The sequence below is a fragment of the Nyctereutes procyonoides genome, unplaced genomic scaffold, assembly GCF_905146905.1.
Source record: "Nyctereutes procyonoides isolate TBG_1078 unplaced genomic scaffold, NYPRO_anot_genome, whole genome shotgun sequence".
NCBI lineage: Eukaryota > Metazoa > Chordata > Mammalia > Carnivora > Canidae > Nyctereutes > Nyctereutes procyonoides.
In genome coordinates, this window is record NW_026575082.1 from 9,084,059 (window position 1) to 9,106,728 (window position 22,670).

Below are 22,670 nucleotides of genomic sequence, written 5' to 3' on the forward strand. Positions count from 1 at the left end.
ATGCCAAAGAATGGCATGTGGATCCTTATTTTATGTCATATAAAAAAATTAACCTCAAATGGATTGATGATGTAAACATAAGACACAAAACTATAAAACTCCTTGAAGGAAATACAGTAGAAAGCTTCATGACATTGAACTTAGGTGATTTCTTAGATGTGACACAAAAGCAGAAGGGACAATTGCAAAAATAGACAAGTAGGACCACATCAAACTTAAATACTTGTACACATCAAAGGGCATAATGAATAGAGGGAAAAGCAACCTATGAAACCTGAGGAAATATTTACAAATCATATATCTCTGTTAAGGGATTAGTATCTGAAATATATAAGGAACTTCAACAACTCAGTTGGAGTGAAAAAAATAAATAATCTGATTAAAAATGGATAAATGACTTGAATAGACATGTCTCCAAAGATGATATGGAAGTGGCCAACAAGCAAATAAAAACATTTTCAGCATTACTAATTTTCAGAGAAATGCAAATCAAAACCACAATGAGATATCACCTCACACCTATTCATAGGCTACTATAAAACAACAAATAGAAAATAACAAGTGTTGGTGAGGATGTGGAGAACGTGGAATCTTGGTGCCCACTTAGTGGGATTGTAAAATGATATAACCAATAGGGAAAATAGTTATGGAAGTTCCTCAGAAGATTAAAACTACCATATGATCCAACAGCCCCATTTTGAGGTATGTAGCCAAAGAATTAAAAGTAGAATCTCAAGAAGATATTCATACATTCATGTTCATAGCAGCACAATTCACATTAGCCAAGAGGTGGAAAAAACCTAAATGTCTATTGATGGATGAATGGATAAACAAAGTGTAGTATATACATATAATGGAATATTCTTCACCCTGAAAAAATGAGAGAAATTCTGTCATATGCTACAACATATGTAGGATGAACCTCCTTGAGGACATTATTACAAATGAAGTAAGCCAATCATAACACGACAAATGCTCTAAGATTCCACTTAAATGAGGTATCTAAATATTTCAGAATACACAGAAACGGAAGTATATTGGAGTTGCCAGGGACTGGAGGAGGATAAAAAGGGGCCATGTCATTTAATGGGTAAAAAATTTCAGATTTTTTACTGGATGAAAAAGTTCTGAAGATCTGTTCCACAACAATGTGAACATGCTTAGTGCTAATGAACTGTACAGTCATAAATGATTAAGATGGTTTAAAAAATGGGTACAAAAGAGTGTTGCTATATTACTACAGGGATGACTTTAAAGAGGGAACTTCAATTAAAAGTTACACTGTATGGCACTGCAGACTAATTGTCCAAGAACACCACACTGGCCCACAAACCTGCCTCAGTGAAATCATGGAGGGGTGACTGGACTTTCTGGATTGATAGGACTAGACAGTCTGGTCCTCTCCAGAGAGGTTTGAGCATGAACAACCTCCCCCAGACAAGGGCATGCCACACACTCTCATATTTCCCTAGAGCATAGACTAGACTAGAAGTGGAAGCTTCTCTGTGGATTCTCATTCTTAGCTCTATTCTTATCTCACACTTTGCTATGTCTGGGCAACTACCCATGATGGGTCATGGTCCATCTCTAAATCTCAGCATCACACCTGTATCCTACAGCTGTGGGAGTCACCATAGCATAGCTTCCATTTAGAAAAAAAAAAAAAAAACGGACAAGATTCCATATGGCTATAGGTCACACATAACATAAGGCAGCAAATTTCTCTAGGTAAGGCATGTTTTTAGAAATCAATGGAAATTTCTCAAATGCTTTAGGTTTTCCATTGAGAGAATACTCTAAATTACTATTTACAAGACACAAAACAGAATTGGTCTAACAATGGTACCTGGACAAAATATGCCAGTAATTGAAGTACATGATAATAGTTACAATGTGTAATGTATACATTGTAGGGAAAGTTACTAAGTTATCTGCCAGTATTTATTGAATATTGTATGGTTAATTAAGTAACATCTTAATGATCATAAATGTACTATAAGCTCATTGTTGAAAACTCAAGACAAGTAGCAAGTTTTAGAGAAGAAAATATAAATGATTCCCCTTCCTGGGAAATAGAAGCTAGATTACAATGTTGAGTGCAATTAGGGATTTTCCTCAAAGGAACACGATACCTTATTGTCAAAAAGGCAGGAAAGGCTATAGTCCTTAAAACTGAAAGAAGGAAAACCCTGATCTTTTTCTTGGAGTTAAAATTTGTTGGATGAAGATTCTAACATAGACAGATGCTAGTAGATTTCCTTTTGGGGATTGAAACTACTCTCTGTCCCGGGAGGCCCACTTTAATCTATGCAGGGCTTCTTCTTGGATTTGCTCTTTTCAGGTCCCCAAAGTAGCTCCCTCCACTAATAGTTGTTTATATATGGACAGAGAGGCAGAGAGACACACAAAGACACAGACAGACACAGAGAGAGAAAGAGAGAGAGAGATTTTATAGAATTGGCTCACATGATTATGGACGCTGGCAAGACCAAAATCTGCAGGATGGACCATGAGGCTGGAGACCCAAGAAAGAGCTGATACTGCAGTTCAAATCTGAAGACAATCTCCTGTAGAATTCCCTCTTGCTTACAGGAGATCGGTCTGTTCTAGCTGAGCCTTTCAATGGTTTGGTGAAACTGACCCATAGTATGGAGGATAATCCCTTTTACTAAAAATCCACCAATTTAAATGCTAATCTTATCTGAAAAATAAAAACAACAACCCTCAAAAGTATTAACCCTCCAGAATAATACGCAACCAAGTATGCTGAGCCACATTGCTACATACTATTAACCATCACAAAGCTTGAGGAGAAGTCATGCAGAGAAAGCAGCTGTAAGGATGGAGACGCATGAGGTCTTCTGGGGCCTCCAGCTGGTCAGAGGTCTGGAGGAACACTGGCTGCAGAAAATGACAAGTGACCGTTGGGGTGAATCTGTGTATCCAAAAACCAATCCTTAGGAACTCACTGGACTTCTCGGGTGAGGGGTGCTCACTAGGAAAACAAACTTCTGAACTGAGGGATGGGAATGTAACTAGATTGTGTTTATCCAGGTGACCAGGCTGCATATAATTATTGATTTCATTTACTGATTTACTTGAACAATCTCAAGCTTACATAAAAAACTGCAAAAAGAGTGAACAGAGCTTACTTTTCCCCAGAGCTATTTAGATTAGATTGCAGCATGTTGCTCCAAAATGCCTCCAAACTAATGTTTCCTATAAACAATGACATTTTCCTGCAAAAATATGCTTTAGCCATCAAAATCAAGAAATTGACTTGGATACTTACTATCTAGTCCTCAGATACCATTCAAGCTTTGCCATTTTCTGCCATAATGCTCTTTACAGCAAAAGTATTCAGATCCAGAATCTTGTGTTGTATTTGTCAGCTTCCTTCCATTTGTAATGCTTCCTCAACTTCTCCTTGATTTTCTTGATCTTGACACTGAAAGAATACAGGCTAGGCAATTTATTAAGCGTCCCTCAATTTGGGTTTGTCTGACGTTTCATTATGATGAGATCCAGGTTATAGTTTGCAGGTAGGTCAGAGAAAAGATTCTGTGCTCTCCTCATTGCTTCTTATCAGGTGACACACGCTGATTTGTCTCAGAATAGCAGACCACTTGGTTAAGGGGATTTCTCTCCAGATTTTCCACTGTAAAATTACTATTTCCTTCCTCTGGATTAGATAATTATTACCTTTGTTTTGAGCAGTGGTTTTCTTCCACTATATATTGGATTGTCAACATTTTTAAAATTAAATTAATATTCCTAAATTTTTAATACTGTACAATAGTCTATTGAATTAATATACTGTTATATGTGTGTATATATATTCCCATCTATATTGCTTTTAACCAGATTCTATCAACTATTAATGATAAGGTGTTCAACATATTTTTAATATTGATTTTTACCTGTAACTCTCATTTTAAAGCAAGCATGTTTCTAATTACAATTTTTTCTGTGTGAAGTGACACATAAAGGCATTAAACTGTAATTAACAGATTATAAAACTAGGCTTCCAAGGACTGTTAAAAGAAACTTTGGGGACACCTGGGTGGCTCAGTGGTTAAGCATCTGCCTTCGTCTGAGGGCGTGATCCTGGAGTTCTGGGATTGGATCAAGTCCCACATTGGGCTCCTGCATGGAGCCTGCTTCTCCTTCTGCCTGTGTCTGTGCCTCTCTCTCTGTATCTCTAATGAATAAATAAATAAAATCTTAAAAAAACACCAACAAAAAGAAACTTTGTAAGTTATTAGCTATATGAAACATTATAGATGATCCAAATGCTTGAATGATCAATTTTGTCATTAAAATATATCCTCCAAAATATTAGGGAGATTCATTTAAAAAACATTAGGAAATAAATTCGTAACTCAAAGAAAAAATAAATCTGTACCAACTTATCATTATGAGCAAGGTATACCACAAACCCTTTAATTACATCTTGTGATTATGCAAATGTTGCAATATGTAGTAGATGAAGGTTATACAATGGGGAAATCTCTTGTGTAGGTTTATCATCCCCAGAATCAGAAAGCAATTCTACACACCCATCTCTAGTGTTACTGCACTAGCTTACAACACAGCTGGGAGCTTTTCATCTCTTCTCTGAGACTACTACTAAGTTACTAGCTATTGCTGCAGGCCACATACTAAATGAAATGGTTCTATGTCAGGGGTTAAATATCAAAATTTTTAAAAACAAAGAGAGTTGCAGAATTTTCTTTATATAGACCACTGTGCGCTTAGAAGTTTTTTGTTTGAAAGAACAAAGGGATGCATGAAAATTGGATATTTCATAAAAGAATATAAAGACTATAAAGATTTATGTATGAAAACTAACATCCAGTTTATGTAAATAGGGAAATAATATAAAAGAGACAAATGAAAAGATCATTATTTTGAACCTTTGGAATGTTAATTAGAATCTGGAATATTAAGTGTTCTTTTTGTGCATAATATTTTCATTTTTTTCCTTGCATTTTTTTCATAAATGTAAGATACACATTTGAAACCAGGGCACTTATACATGTGAAATAGCACGATATGCAATGAATTTTAGTAGGTAGAAAAAAGAGATGGCAATGAAAGAATATATTTAAAAGGATATCCTTAGTTTGTATTTTCCAGAAATCAAAGCATGTTAAAGATCTCAAATGTTTACAAGGAAATATTTTAGGTCTATATGTAAAGTACTAGAAAATGTTCATCAAATATGATTTCAGATACTGTACTTATCCATTACACATAAGCATTTCTTCATCTACTCCTCCTGTGCCTGCCTACTGAAGAGCAATCTCTCCTTGGAAACCTGGCAGCTAACTGTACCAGGAAGGTTTTTTCAAAGTATCTGACCATTCAAATGTCCCACACCAGATATTTTCTTCCTAATAAATGAAATAACATTTTATCTGCAGTATTAGTCCTTTAAACTTTCTGATTAGAAAAAGATCTTGCTCTGAAATATATATATATAAAGACTTCTTCAATTGCTGATAGCTGTCTTAAGGAGGGCATCACTATTTAAACTCAAATTAATTTAGATTTGGATATATGCTGCATCAAGCCATAATCCCCCACTCACTTGATAAATATTCATTTTACATGATTTTATTATCTCGCAGGACACTTGTTAAATTTAGTTTTTTTCTCTCTGTGTAAGTATAAGTTGCATTTTAAAAGGCCATCATTAATTTCAGTTGATCCATAAATATTTTGGGTTAATTCAAAGTTAAATGAGCCACTGGAGTATAAATAACATTTTTATTTTATTCTTCTCCCTGTACTCATTTAAAACGGTTTTGAATAAAAAAATCTTCCTTTCCCATATGCCTATTTGACAAATCGGTCAAAAAGCAAAATTAACAGGAGATATATACATACAATTACTATTCAATTTCATTTGCTTGAGGTAAAAATATTTGAAAATTCAGTAATGGATTTTTAAATTATTATTGCTCTTAAATTTCCTTAAGAAAATGAAATAATAATAGTGTTAGAGAAATTCCTGCTCCAATATTAACGATATAGGTGGATCTTATTGCACATTTTACTCGTGGAATGGTAATAGTTCTCAGGAGACCACTCTAACACAACCAAAGCACATGTATGCAAGGCTGGGCTTTTACAAGTTGCCTGGGGCAAGTGTCATTATTAATTCATTTAAAATCCACCCAGTGCAGAGCACCGTGGTGTGCATTTTTTAAGCAGGTCCAACTCAAATGAGTTTGTGTAATGTTCCTTAAAACAGCACCCATTTTAAGTATTTATAAATATTTATAAATATTTGTTGCTTACTTTTTTGGAGCATTGGAATATGATTCTAAAAAGGTGCCAATACTCATTCACCTGTTACTAAAAAAATATTTTGTTATTGCTTTCTGTATGTCTTCCACCCAGATTATAAACTCCTCAAGAGATAAGACATTATGTATTCTACTTCATTATTCTTTTTTTTCAGCCTCCCAAGTCCATAATAAAACATTTGAAATTCATTAGGATTTTAACAAATGAGTGAATGAAGTGAATCTTCAAGAAAACTTAATAATACATAAATATATACTAATGTGGTATGGGGCATCCTTATACTAAAATATTATTTGTTGCTCATTTTAATATTTAACTAGGTGTGCTATATTTCTATTTAAATTTGGTAACCCTAGATATAATTAGCCCTAGCCTACGTGCTACTACAGTCCTAACATCTTAAGAGCAGCACACTAAAGGATCAGTCTGTGTCCAAGCAAGTTATCTGTGTCTCAGAAAAGAGTTCAAGATGCCTATAGCAGTACAAAATACCCAATAACCAACAAGGGGAAATATACAAAGTCTGACATCTAATTGAAACCTGCTATGAATGCAAAGGAGTGGGAAATATGACTTAATAAGTTGAAACCTGTACATAAGGGCAAAGTTGCAGGAACAGATGAAGACATCAAAGTTATTTAAAATATACCATACATGAAAGAATTATAGGAAAATTTCAGTATGTTAAGTAGAGTGTCAAAGGTTTTTTTAAAAAAAGACTCCAACCTGTTAGAGATGAACATTACAATAACTGAGATTAAAGACACACTAGGTCGGATTAACAGAAGACTAGAAATTGCAGTAGGAAAGACTAGTGAACTTGAAGACATACAGTAGAAACCACCGAAGATGAAACATGGAGATAAAAACAAACAAATGAACAGAGCATCATTGAAATGTGCAGCTTTCAGCAGCTTAAGTATGTATAAGTAGAGTCCTTTAAGGAAGCGATGGGGAAAAAATGACTATTAAGAAAGAAGAATTGAATCTAGATAGAGATTTTTATAGATCATACAGAAAATTTTCTAATACATATACTAACTGGTTTAGGAGACAGCATGTTCTATCTCTTGGACTTGTTAGAAGAAAGTGCTTAAAAACAGACTTGTGTTCCATGGATGGTTAGACTTAGTGATTTTGACTACTGCAACATGATTTCTCACTTTCTCCACAGTTTATATAGACATTTTATCCATGGCTTTGGCTGCCATTCTTATGTTCCCAAATGACTTTCTCCAAGCCTGTGAGTGTATCTCACTATCTGGGTCTCCAAGTGGATATTCCAGCAGCACTTTCAGACTCAGCATGCTGCCAACTAAATTTGTCATTCCATCCAATAAAGCTCTATACCTATTACATTTCATATCTCAGTGAATAGCATTGTTCTTTGGTCAATTTTTGAAGGTTATTGTAAGACAATCCTTCTCCCAGCTTCCTACCACCATCCACTAGTCATAGAGTCTTGCAAGTCATATCTTTGAAGGAACTCTAGAGTCTATCCTTTCTCTTTACCAGTTGCCACTATGTTAACTTGTGTGACATTCTCCCTTTTTTCCACTATTGCCACAGTATCACACATCTTAAGCGTGTTCAGCATAGTCATGCCTCTCCTTAGCTGGGCCTTTGAGTGAGCTTTTCTCCTTGCTTGGAATGCCTATTTTCTACCTTGCTAATCCTCTTTTCTATTTTTTTCTATTCTCACCCCAAATATTCCTTCCTGGGGCACCTTTAACTCACAGCTGAACAAAATCCCTACTCTACAGAGTTATAGCCTGCAATTTATATCACAGCTCTTTTCTCAGTATGATTTTTTTCTAGCTCTATTTACATATAGGTAACAAATAAAATTGCTTATATGTAAGATGTAGAACATGACGTTCTGACAGGACTGCATTGAATCTGTAGATCACTTTACATAGTATGGACATCTTAGTAACATTAATTCTTCCAATCTATGAACACATGATATTTTTCTGATTATTTGTATATTCTTCACTTTCTTCCTCAATGTTTAATAGTTTTCAGCATACAGATCTTTCACCTCCTTGGTTAAATTTATTCCTAAGTATTTTGTTCTTTTTGACACTGTTGTAAATGGGATTATTTTCTTAACTTCTTCTTTTTTTTTTTTGGATACTTCATTGCTAGGATATAAAAATGCAACTGATTGTTGCATGTTGCCTTTATATCCTGCAACTTCATTGAAGTTGTTTATTAATTCTAACAGAGGAGGGCTGAAAAAGTCTATTACACAATTTGCTGACATCACTCTTTGTGCCTCTTCCATTTAATTTTGATTTTTGTATCCTACTTTATATAGTAACTTTCTCCAGAGAAGGGACAAGTTTCTCCTCCTTATCCTTAGCACTGAACACAAGTCCAGAAGTGAAGTCCCCAAGTCCATAGTCATTGTGAAGATTACAGGACCCAAAGATTACATATTTCTCTTCTTGTAAATTTTGCTTTTGAGTCCTCTAATTTATTGAGCTATGTATTGGTGCCATTGGGTAATTATTTTCAGGGACAGATAGTGATTTCATACTGAGGTGGATAATGCCTATAGTTCATATATAATTAGGAAGTTGACATCTTACATGATTTCTGAAAATCAAATTTTCAGAAAGATCGAATTCTATTTAAATGGGAAAGCTGATTTATCAGCTTTCAATTTATCAGAATTTATCTCTCAATTTATCAGAATAATATTAGATATAGAATATTCTGAATCATTTAGTCCATGTGTTTTCTGTTTTCTCATGAAAAAGTAGATGAGTTCACATTTTAGTTTTTTAATTGAGGAATTTTCTATGATTATAAATAGGGTTCTAACACTGCAGCAAAGGGATGTGCAAATATCCTCAATTAAAATTGAGCATAATTAGTGATGTTAGTGATGCACTGTTAAATTATTCTGACAATGCTTACAAGGGGTTTTAAAATAAACTTTAAATTGTCATTAACAAATAAACTGTCCCCCATATAGATTTCAAGGTACAAAGATATGAAGTAACACATGATTCTCTTTAATCAGTAGAATCTACAATAACAAATTAGAACAAAGTTTTTTCAATATTCTGTATGTTTGCTTGCTCATTTTTTAGTCCATCATTTATATTCAAAATGCAATGCCCTAAGTCCAATTCAGGAGAACATTCTCTGATAATAAATGGCCACCATTGCCTTTGTCTACCCTAGATCTAGCGATATAATATACTAAAGTGGGAAGTGGAGAAAACTCAGAGCTATTTCTATTCCATTGGAAATATTTTGCTTCTTGCACTATATTTTTCAGAACCGACTGTAATAACTTGAACTTATTTGGAGAAAATGCTGTCTTGGAAGTAAATAGTAGAGTGTGAATTAAGCTCCCCTCAAGCTCTTCCCAGATGTTGATTCTCATTCTCCTTTAAATATAACTCTTGGTTGTCTTCAAGTTAATATTTAAATCTTACCTCTCAATATTTAATTAATGCTCCATCTTTAATATTTTAAAGTGACATTGAGATAAAGTTAAAAGCTCCAGGGGTCTTTTGTAATCAAGTGCCTTTACTTCCAGGAAAAACATTTTTTTTTTATCTAATGAAATGCAAGTCTCTGTAGCAACAAAATATTGTGAGAATTCTATTAATTTCCCAAGGAAAAATTTTCCTGTTCTATGTAGAGTTTTTATTAATAACTGTGGAATTTTTATAAAGCACTTTTCACTATCTACCTATTGATGTCATCAGATGGTTTTTATTCTTGAGTGTGTTGCTGTGGTAAAATGTGCTAAACAACTTCTGACGTATCAACCTTGCACAACTCATATGGATGCTGCATAATATATTTTTGTATTTCTTAGATCTTTTTGCTAATTTTTATTTGTTATATCTGCATTTCTACTCTTAAGTCGGGTTAGTTTTTGGTTTTACTTTTGTCAGGTTTGGGATATGTTATATTCAGAAAATAAATTAGTCTTTAATTTTTTCTATAGCCTGGAATATTATAAATATTGGAATTACCTGTTCTTTAATTCATTTGTGAATCCACTTGTTCCTCATGCCCTTTTTAGTGACAGAGCTCTAAAATAAACTTTCCTAATTTTGTCAATGATAAGTGACTTATAACCTTCTCCTATATTTTTATTTGATTTTGTTAACTTGTATTTTGCTAAGAAATGATATTTTTCTCCTAAATTTTCAGATTGGCCACTATCTAGTTCACTAAAGTATTTGCCTATAACCAGCCTACTTTCTTCTATATTTATTCTTCTGATTCCTATTTAATTTCTGATTGTCATTAATGTTCCTATCTTTGTACCTTGGTAATGTTTGCATGGAGTTGACCAACTTTAGTAATCTTTTCAAAGTATCACATATCAGATTTAGTTTTTCAAAAAGCCTTTGTTTTTTGTTTTTGTTTGTTTTTAAGATTTTATCCATTTATTCATGAGAGACACAGAGAAAGAGAGAGAGTGGGGGGAGACATAGGCAGAGGGAGAAGCAGGCTCCATGCAGGGATCCTGGGTCTCCAGGATCCTGGGTCTCCAGGATCACACCCTGGGCGCACGTAGGCAGCGCTTATAAACTGAGACTATATGGGTTCCCGCTATATTGGAGGTTGTTTTTTTTTTTCTTGTGAATTTTGATTAAGAGGGTAACCAACAACACCAAATCCACCCCACACCCACCCCACCACACCCCCATCACCTCACAACTTACAACCAACAACCATTAAACACCAAAATAACCACTACACACCACACTAACCCACCCCACAACCTCACCTCTCTCCTCCCCCTCGATATAGATACTCCAGACACTCACACTCCAAAAAACATATACGCAAACTACACACATCCTCACACTCTAACATAACAACACACTCTCTCCACCATATATCAAACACCAAAAATACACACAAACACCCACCTCTCTCCTACCACTCAACCCACTCTCACCATCACTCTCACCTCCAACTACCCACATATCACTATCTATACTATCATTTTATATACTCTTTTTAAACAAGAAAACTACATCTAGCTTATACTATCTAACCAAATAATAAATCAACCATATATATTTCCACTATACATAATTATCTCTTCCCCCATACACCACCCAACATTACAATTTAAACAATCTTATAAATAATCCCACCATACACCCACACTCTCTCGCGCGCTCGCTCATTCAAAAACCTGTGTGTTTTCTAACAAACTAAATCACGCGCGCTATTATAACTTAGATCTCTCCTCTCGCATATCTCCTCCTCTCCCACTCTCGCTCTCCCCTAATAACTAGAGTGTGTGTGTCCACACCCCAAAATACTCATTAATCGCTTGCTACGCTAATTAAACTATCTCTCATACACTCTACTCTCTCCAATACACACTACCCTACCTTACATTCCAATTATTTCCTGCAATATGTGTGTGTGTAGGATACATCATACTTTCTTATTTTAATCACTATACTCACACTATTCGCTTACTGTCGCTTTAATTAGTGATTATTATCCCCCCTACGATCTCAGCTAAGGTGTGTTGTGAATGGCCCATTTCTACTTTCTTTACACTTGATTTGTTAAATAGATACTAATTAATCTGCAGCTTATGTGGTCATAACCAACCAAAGGGCTGTTATCACACTCCTTAGCACTGACAGCATCTTCCACCTAAGACAAGTAGAACAGAAATTAATCCAGTCTTTCTTTAGTCGGTTGTCCCTGGTTGTTACCCCTCCTTTCCTGGTATTTCACCATTTCAGCTGTAATCTCAGGGCTCCCCTGTGAGTGAGATCCATATCTGAACTCTGTGACATCTACCTTTCATAACTTTAAGTACCTTATAGTCATTCACGTTCTAAGGGTGATTCTAAATAATTTTGCTTTATAAATGACATGATACTTAAATGTGGAATCCAGTCTTAAATACAGTTTTAATTTTTTTCCCCCATTGCTTCTCAAGTAGCTAAAGCAAGCTACTCTTGATCCTGGAGATTTCTCTTCAATTGTAGAATTTACCTTGGGCAAGAGTTCCATTTTACAAAAAGTGATGGTTTTATCCACTTAGTAGGTCAAGGAGTCAGAGTTTAAGCTTAAAAGGACAAAAATATATTCTCCTATTGTATAGTTAAATGACTACTAAAAGTTATTTTAGAAGACATTAGAGTTCCTTTTTTTTGCACAAAATTCTGATATACATTTTCCCATGCAGTTATGGTTCAACCTTCTTTGACCTGCTCTGTGAACCAAAGAGTGGGTTTTATGGACCACATTAATGCCGCCTCCTTGCTCGAGGGTTCCTGAAGGGTTTGGCCACAGGGACACACTGGCAGAGGTTGGAATGTGTTGGGAAAGAGGGATCAGGGTATTTATTCCTAAGAGTTGCCCTAATGCCAAACCAAATTCCATGGCTCCTGTCAGATGGCCCAGTTGGGACTTCCTGAAGTCAAGTAAGTATCCCTCTATTTGCCCGTTCAGTCCTAGGTGACAGCTTCTCATGATGATAGCTTTGGGATGCTTCATATTATTGGCTTCTCTTAATCCCTTTTATACTCTTATGATAGAGTCACTGCATTAAATTGTTGTTAATCACTAATTTTGTGCTGATATATACTTTCTGCTGGAACCCTCAGTGATAAAATAATGCGTACTAAGAATGACCTTAACTGGGTAGGGTGGGAATCACAAATTGGAATTTTGCAATTGAGTTGCACAAACAATTGATGAGCATTAGCATGTGTATAACTTACTTGCCAGGAAAAAGGTGACAATATGTCATGTGATAGTGTCAGTAATTACTCAAATCACTCAAATTGTTGATGATATGGGGTGGAGCATGTGTGGTGGAGGCAACAAATGGAAAGAATGTGGCTGTGGAGCTTATGTTTTATGGTAATGATCTCACAGGGCAGTGTGGAGTGGTGCACCTCATAACTCTAGAAAGAACCCAAAGAGAAAAGAAAAAAATTGACATTTTTAAATTTCTCTATACACAGAAGGAAACAGGAAGCAAAAGAGGAAAACCACTTTTCTATGGCAGCATGTTGTTTATATGCAGCTGCATGGAAGTTATGTTTGTACTCCAGGTTCAGGGCCTGAGCAAAACTGTTATAGAGCTTCAGTACCAATTCACCTACAAGGTCACCAGGCCTTTAAGGTTAAGGTATTTGGAGACCTTAGTGGGTGAAGAGTGGGAACCTAAATCATGATAGGAAGAGACAAGGACAATTGAAAACTCTGAACTTCCAAAGTTCTCAAATCCTCCTTGCTGTAGAGAAAGCCATGTACCACTGTCCTTCAACGATTACATTTGGACAGTAATTTCATGAAAGGACAGCACTTCTTTCCAGGCTAAATCCTCCTGCCTCCACATTGCATTACCTCCATGGACACCATAACTGTCCTGACCTATAGGATCTGGTAAGGAAGGAGATAGCTTATACACTGACAGGTGCAGGGTCTTGCCCATTTGGAGTCTTGGATGTATTAATTAGAATAGCTTCTAAAGGTATTGTACTGGGGCTCCTGGGTTGCTCAGTGGTTAAGTGTCTGCCTTCAGCTCAGGTCATGATCCCAAGGTCCTGGGATAGAGCCCCATATGGGGCTCCCTGCTCAGCAGGGAGTGTGCTTCTCCCTCTGTCCCTCCCCCTTGCTCATGCTCTCTCTCTCCAATAAATAAATAAAATCTTAAAGAAATAAAGGTGTTATATTAAGTAAAATTAAACCTCATATGAAAACAGCTGAGTTTATTGACATGGGTGTACTCCCCTAATATGCAAGATTTAATATTTTATTTCTGAGCACTGAGCAGTATCTCCAACAGTTTATATGGATCATTGATTGAAGTTATGTGTCAGAAAGATTGTTAATTTCCTTTCTCCTTTATTTAAATGTTGTTTCAGATTCCTTGTATCTCACAGAGACACCTACAACAGTTAGAGATATTGGTATATACTGTATAGTAAAGGTTGAAGTAAAATGCAAGGTATAGTAGTAATTCTTTATAGCATCTAATGATCAGTTACATTTGTTTGAAGTATTTTATAGTCATGTATCTTATTTAGATTACACTATTAATCTCTTGAGAACAAATCAAAGACTATTGCTTACACCTTTTTTAAAATCTCTGCAACCTAACATCTTTCATAAAGTGGGCAATAAATATTGGTTAGTTGATTGATTGGTTATTTTGAAGCTAATTCCCAAATTCCTTGATTGCATATATGCCTGAATTACCTTAATTTTTCTATCACAGTTGACATAAATTTATTGAGAATAATCTCTAACCCCAATACATTTATAGCCTGTAAGAGAAAAAATATATAAATCACTATTATGAGATAGCATTACTAAAAGCCAACTAACAAGGCAGACCGTAGGTATACAGGGGTTTGACAAGGGAGATATCACTGAAAATGATGATCATAACCTTCAGTGTAAAGTGGGATTGGTTGGGCTTGAAAGGTAGATGTAGATAAGGAGAAAGGTTATTTAAAGAAGAACGATTTTGAAGGCCTGGAAAAATATGTAACATTGTTTCAATGTTTGCTAAAAGACCTGTTGGGAAGTATGCAGATTTCTCATAGGTGAATAATTGTAGTTTCACAAATTATTTGTGACTTGATCAAAAGCGAGTTCGGAGCATCAACTTTGCCAGTTTTAACTGTATTTTATAGGTAAAAATAGAGCATGAAATTCTAGAGCTGGAGATTAGCATACACAAAGAGGAGTTTTGGGAAGACACCAGTAGCAGTAGAGTTGAGGAACTGAGGGGTGATCAGCTGGGAGCAGAAGAGAAGAGCTAAGTGCAGAGACGTGGACAAGAGACCAGGGAGGCTGGGAGAGGCTGCTCATTGGAATTTCCCTCCCTGGGCTCCCTGAGAAAGGACACCTGCGTGATGGTGACAAGCAATAACTGTTGTCTGTCCTCAGGATACTAAGCTTTTGCATGCCTCTGTATTTCCAAAGTTTTAGAGACTGAGATAAACTAAATTTAAGTTGCCCACGTTTATGAAACGTTAAGAATTGTGAGAACTCCATCTGACCATCAAGAGTTCTCCAATTCTATACAGGGAGGCTTGAATGGCACCAATTGCAAGCAGGGGAGATTCTCTACCATCATCCATGCAGGTGACTGGTAGTCCATGAAGAAGAGGTGGTCAGAGTAGAGTAATTAGTTAAAGGAAGGATTAAGAGGTTGGAAGGATACATGGGTGATTTTAATAGATGTGGATCTTGCATGGTAAGTAGGAAAGTGTGGGAAGTTGCAAAGAAGTTAAAAAGGAGAGATCAGAACATAACTGGAATGGAGGTAGGAGGAAGGAGGGGGTGGGTATTGACAGGTTTCTCTCACAGCTTTATGCTCTGAGCTAATTACATCTCAACTTTTGGCATTAAATTTAGTGCAATAAATGTTAATTGGTAGGCAAACCCCTCAGCCCATTTTTTTAAAGTGTTGGTTTTTAGCTATGCTAAATGTCTAATATATGAAGTGCTTATCACCTTAAAAGAGCCAGTTTATGTGTGCAGCAAAAGCTTAAGAATGTTTTTAAAATCTTGGCCCCCAGAAATAACCCTTAGAATTTACAGATATTAAACAGTGGACTTGCTTTTAAAAAAATTTAAATGCTTTAGATTTTTGCTTTTTTCTACTCTTATCTTACACACTACCAAATGTAATATACTGAACTGAAATGTCATTTAAAAATTTTCCATTACCTGGAAGAAAAAAAAAGCCTTGAATTTCATAATTTGATGGACCAAACTCATACCGTACATTACTTAGAAGCAAATGAAATTCAATATAATATGTCAGGTTTCAAGATTAAATTAAAGATACGTGGAATTCAGTTTATTCCTTGTGGGGAAATATACAATGCATATCAAAAAGCCAAAATGAAAAGAGTTAACCTAAGATAAGAGATTTTAATACATAGCATAGCAAGGGACACTCTATTTGTATTTTTCTTTGTATTTCTCCTTAAAGACATAAAGAGCAGCTTATACTAATATGTGTTTTCAAATGATCATCCCTTCTCTAATTTCTTTATAATTTTTAAATAAAAAAATAAACGCTGTTTTAAAGCTTCAGTCAGTACAGAATATTGATAATAACACAGGTTTTAGGGTACTCATCTCTTATTTAACTACATATAGATCATATTATTATGTATTACATTGCATATTATATAATATTTATGAATATATGATGTAGTAGCATATAATATACAAATACATATTGTGTAAAACTTATGATAGTACATATAATAAAATATATAACAATAATCACATATTATATACCTATATATACACATATGTATATAAATCTAGATACAAAATCTTGAGAAATTTAACTTCATTGCTCTGAACTTTAGCAGTCTCATCTCTGAATAGGGTCCTCGTACCAACATAATAGGATTGTTGTGAAAGCAAACAGTATATTAAAACAACCAAAGCAAAGCATGAACTAACATCATGAGCATTGATTAATGTACTTTGGAGATTTTTTTTTAAGTATTTATTTGTTTTAGAGAGAGAAAGAGAGTGCATTCTAGCAGAGGGACAAGCAGATGAAGAGAGGGAGAGCAAATCTCAAGCAGAGTCCTCGCTGAGCATGGAGCCCAGTGTAGGGCTTGATCTCACAACTCAGAGATCACCACCTGAGCCAAAATCAAGAGTCTGATGCTTAGCCAACCGAATCACCCAGGTGCCCCTTGAAGATTCCTATATTTATTTCCTGTTTATTTAATCACACAATGTTGTAAATAATTTCTAACCAGAGTCCGCACAGTAATAAATTAAAGGGCCCTTGCCACTCTACTGATGACTGTAGCTGTAAAAAAGTGCTACAATGAAAACATCACAAACTGGTTGGCATATGTTTGTTCATCTTAAATCTATGGACTCAGAGGTGAAATTCATCCAGAGCCTTGGATATCATATCCTATTCTTTTTATTTTTAGAATTGTAAAATGCGGTCTAGGAAGAAAGTGCCTTTTCTAGTTTCATACAGTTTCATATACATTACTTGGCAGTTGTTTTTAATACCCATATAGATTTTCAGATGTGTGTGTGTGGTATGCAATGTAAACATTTTAAAGAATAGTACTTTTGGAAGATTAGGCTCCACCATTCACTCTTAACCTCTGAGAGAGGAGATTACCTCATCAATTCATGCATATTTAGTAATTTTATTAATAGGACCTCATTTGGTTAGAGTCACAGAATTTTTATAATTTCAATTCAATATAATAAATATATAGTGAATGTATAGTATGTAAAGTATCTGGGGTATACAAAAACAAATTTTATATTCCTTCACCTTCATGAATTTCATTTTCATATCTGTGAGAAGAGAACTACAACAGTAGACCCAATGCTCTTCAGACCATAATAATTACACAGGTTAGCAAAAAATGAATTCTATACATGGATAAAAAAGCAAGTGATGATACCTCATTTTGGATCAATGTGTTAGTCAAGTTGTTTGCCATAACATAACACTCTAGGCTGGGGGGCTTATACAACAGAAATGTCTTTTCTCACAGTCCTTGAGACTGAAAAGTCCAAGATTCATTTTCCAGCCAAACTGGCTTTCTGATGCGATAGCTCCCTGGTTTGTAAGTGGCCTCTTTGAACTCATATGGCCTTTCCTCTGAATACTTGCAAAAATCTCTCTCTTTCTGCATCTCTAAAACTAGCAGTCCTATTGGATTAGAGTTTTGCCACCTGACCTCATTTAACCTTAATTACGTCCTAAAGACCCTATCTCCAAAGATGGTCACATTGGCGATCAGGGCTTCTACATGTGACTATGTGGAGAGCACATTTCAGTCCATAGCAATCAGGAAAGGTTTGATGAAGAAGGCAGTTCTTGGTATGGTATGAGAGGGTATATAAGAATGCAAAATACAGATTTGGAAATTTTACTCTGAACTAGGGGGAAGAAAGACCATGAAAGTACAGAATCTTGAAAATTCAGGCATGTTTGCAGAATAGTAAATATTACAGTTTTGCAGCAGCACAGAATACGCAGTCAGAGAGTAAACGGGAGGTAATTTTACTTTATATGTTGGAGGACCTGGAAGGCTAGTCTGAAAATTTTTACATAATTTAAACATCACCATGAAGTCAACAATATATTTGAGAAAGGGAGTGTTATTATTTGCTCATCATATTGAAAAGATTACCTAGATGAAGTGTTCAGAACAGATTCAAATGAGATGAGTCTAGAGTATGGGATACAGATTTGGAGAAGTATTGCAAGAGACTTTATTAGGATTAAATAAAATCGTGGCTGGAGTAATAGTTTTATTTCCTTTTCACTGCCAAAATCCCTGCCCCATGACCATGCCTTGCCTCACTATTTAAAAACAGTTTAACTTGCATCTACACATTCCCATAGAAATCTCTTCCTTAAATTTCATGGTTGGCTTCCACATCTCCCAATCCAAGGGTCCTTTCTCAGTTTTCCTTATCCTTGGCTTCTCTTCAGGCTCCGTGAATTATTTTTCCTAAACTCATTGTAGGAACTTCTTTCTCCTTCCTTTATCTATATTCCTTTGTCACCTTTACTTGTTTCTCTTCCTTCCATACCTACAAAATGCATGTCCATCTAGGGTTTTCATTTGTATTTCATTCTATGTTATCTTCCATCCATTGTAAAATCACTTGCGCTCTAATTTGTGTGAGTTACCATATGATTGGGTTTATCCATATTCACCTACCATGTATATCCCAAGCCAACCTATAGCCCCACATTCTCCAGAATTCCAGATCCCTCTGGCATCTTTCCAATCAGTACACCACCACTTACAATTCATTTTTTCTCTAATATCAATCTCTGGGTGCCTAATTTAAAAAAAAATGGACCCTTTTTAATATTTAGGCTCAAAACCTCAAGGTGATTCCACTCTTAGAATTCCTCAACTATTTTCAATATATCTGACAATATAGCTCTTACTTGCACGGCTTTGTTTTGCAGTGTTTTCATTGCTATTACTTTTGTTACTACATTTATTTTTAAATCCTTTTTATGCTTCTTTTTATGCTTCATACTTCTCCAGTTAAATGAAGCATTCAGCCGCTGTCTTCCTCTCAAGACTGATGTATTTGTCCTCTATTTTCCTTATTAGAAACCACCCTGCCTGCACTCTGATAGGATCATTTTGCTGCAATATGTATAATATATATATATATATATATATATATATATATATATAATTTTTATGTTTCTGCAAACTACTTGTCAAAGCTAATTTCTTTGCCCATACAAAATATTAAGGAACACAAAAAACCATAACATGAAAACAATGCTTAAAAATACCTAATAGGTATTAATTGCTTTTCCATGTACCACGTTGTTCTTTTAAAAACTATTAATATATTAACTCATTTAATCCTCACAATTTAAATGAACTAGCTATTGTTATCCCAATCCCTAGAATTTGATAACATGCTTTTTTTTTCTTTAACTTGTTCTATATAATTTGTCAAATCTTTATCTCAGTAAATTTGGCACACTGTCTACCTTATACTGTTTACAATGTAACTAATGTAAAGCTCAATTGGCAGATGTGGAGGAAATTTATTGTGAGGCGGGTAGCAAATGTAATAGTTGGGTGACTGTCTTGGTTTTGAGCAAAAGGGCACATAGATAACTTGTTAAAAGATGAACTGAAGCATATTAAAAATTTTAAAAGCTCATTTGTGCCAAAATCAGTTTGAATCAGGCAGTGCCAAACTGGAAGTGGTCAGGACCAACAGGAGCTATGGGAGAGGTTTTTATAAAGAAAAGATAGAAACAAAGTCAGCAAAAAATTTTTTTTTCAACAGTTTTACTTAACAGACCCTGAGGTGCTTTTTTTTTTTTTTTTTTTAAGATTTTATTTATTTATTCATGAGAGACACAGAGAGGAGAGGGAGGCAGAGACACAGGCAGAAGGAGAAGCAGGCTCTATGCAGGGAGCCTGATGTGGGACTTGATTCCGGGTCCCCAGGATCACGCCTGGGGCCAAAGGCGGCATTAAACCCCCGAGCCATCTGGGCTGCCTCCAGCAAATTTTTGATATAATTGGAGCCAATGATCATTTGCCATTCTGAAAATCCTAAGGCCCTTAAGAATTATACTAGATCTACTCTGCTTGTCTTCTAAAAATGGAACAACAGTCTGGATGGCAGCACATCTACTTATGATGCGGTTTAGTGAATATTTTAAGCCCATGTTGAGACCTACTGCTCAGAAAAAAAGATTCCTTTCAAAATATTATTGCTCATTGACAATTCACCTGATCACCCAAGAATTCTGATGGAGATATTAGACTAACAGTTTTCATGCCTGCTCACACAATACCTGTTCTGCAGCCCATGGATCAAGGAATCATTTTGACTTTCAAATCTTAGTTAAGAAATACATTCCATAAAGCTATATCTATCTGTCATAGATAGTGATTCCTCCGATGGATCAGGGAAAATTGGAAAACTTCTGGAAAGGATTCACTGTTTTAGATGCCATGAAGCACATTCATGATTCATGGGAAGTGGTCCAAATTACCATGAATTTTGAAGATGTTGATTCCCACTCTCATGGATGACCTTGAGTGGTTCAAGATTTCAGTGGGGGAAGTAACTGCAGATGTGGTGGGAATAGCAAGAGAACTAGAATTAGAAGTAAAGCCTGAAGATGGAACTGAATTGCTATGAGCTCATGATAAAACTTGAATGGCTGAGGAGTTGCTTCTTATGTATGAGCCAAGAAAGTGATTTCTTGAGATGGACTCTATTCCTGGTGAAAATCCTGTAAAGATTGTTGAGATGACAACAAAGGGTTGAACATATTACATAAATGTAATTAATAAAGCAGCAGCAAGGTTTAAGAAAATTGACTGTAATTCGGAAAGAAGTTCCACCGTGGGTGAAATGCTATCAAACAGCACTGCATGCATACTGCAGAGAAACTGTCCGTGAAATAAGAGTTGATCAAGGCAGCAAATTTCATTTTCTTATTTTAAGAAATTGCCACAGCCACTCCTACCTTCAGCAACCACCACCCTGATCAGTCAAGACTGAGGCAAGACCTCCCACCAGCAAAAAGATTATGATTCACTGAAAGCTCAGATGATGGCTCACATTTTTTTAGAAATAAATTTTTTTAAAAAAATATTTTTATATTAAGGTATGTACATTGATTTTTTTTTATATCATGCTATTGCACATTTACCAGACTAGAGTGGAGTGTAAATGTAAATTTTACATGCACTAAGGAACCAAAAAAAAAAAATCCATTTGACTAGCTTTACTGTGGTATTTGCTTTGGGGTAGTCTGGAACTGAACGTGCGGGATCTCCGAGGTACACGTGCCTACATTTAGAAAAATCCTTTCAAACATCTTGTCAGATTTCATCCAGAAGAAACAGTCAGCATTCTTAGCAAGTGACCCCCTGGACACAAGAGGGATCCCCCAGAGATGGTGCAAAGATACCACCCTCTCAAAACCCAGAGCCACTCCTGAAGGTAAAGAAAAGACAGAAAACGGGGATCCCCGGGTGGCTCAGCGGGTTAGCGCCTGCCTCCGGCCCAGGGCGTGATCCTGGAGACCCGGGATTGAGTCCCACGTGGGGCTCCCTGCATGGAGCCTGCTTCTCCCTCTGCCTGTGTCTCGGCCTCCTCTCTCTCTCTCTCTCTCTGTGTGTGTGTCTCTCATGCATAAATAAATAAAATCTTAAAAAAAGAAAAAAAGAAAAAAGAAAAGAAAGACTCTGGTCCCCTGGTGACCTGACATGGTCAGTGGGACCCTAGCGGCAAATAGGTTGAAACCCACGTTTCCACCACATTTTGGGCACCCCCCAAACTGACGAATGCCACGGCAAGTTCTCAGAGCACAAAAGGAGACAAGGAGGAAGGCAATAGCGGTTTCTAGGAGAGAAAGAACTGGGAACCAGTGGGGACCCAAAGCAAATTCGCCAGTCACAATTCAAAGATCTAATTCTTACCAGTTTTCCCCTGCCAGTGTGGACAGAAGGGCCGTGTGACCTGTTCCCACCCCCACCCGGGCCCCGCGGATGGAGACCCAGGAGACCTGAAGCTCCCCCTTCGCAGGTCCGGCCCCTTTCCCGGCGGCCTGCAGGTCCCCCGCGGGGGGGGGGGTACGGCTAACCTGCCCTCGGGTTAGGGTTAGGGTTAGGGATAGGGTTAGGGTTAGGGTTGGGTCAGGGTTAGGGTTAGGGGCCCCAGCAGGGTTAGGGGTAGGGTTAGGGTTAGGGATAGGGTTAGGGGTAGGGTTAGGGTTAGGGTTGGGTCAGGGTTAGGGTTAGGGGCCCCAGCAGGGTTAGGGGTAGGGTTAGGGTTAGGGTTAGGGTTAAGGGCCCCAG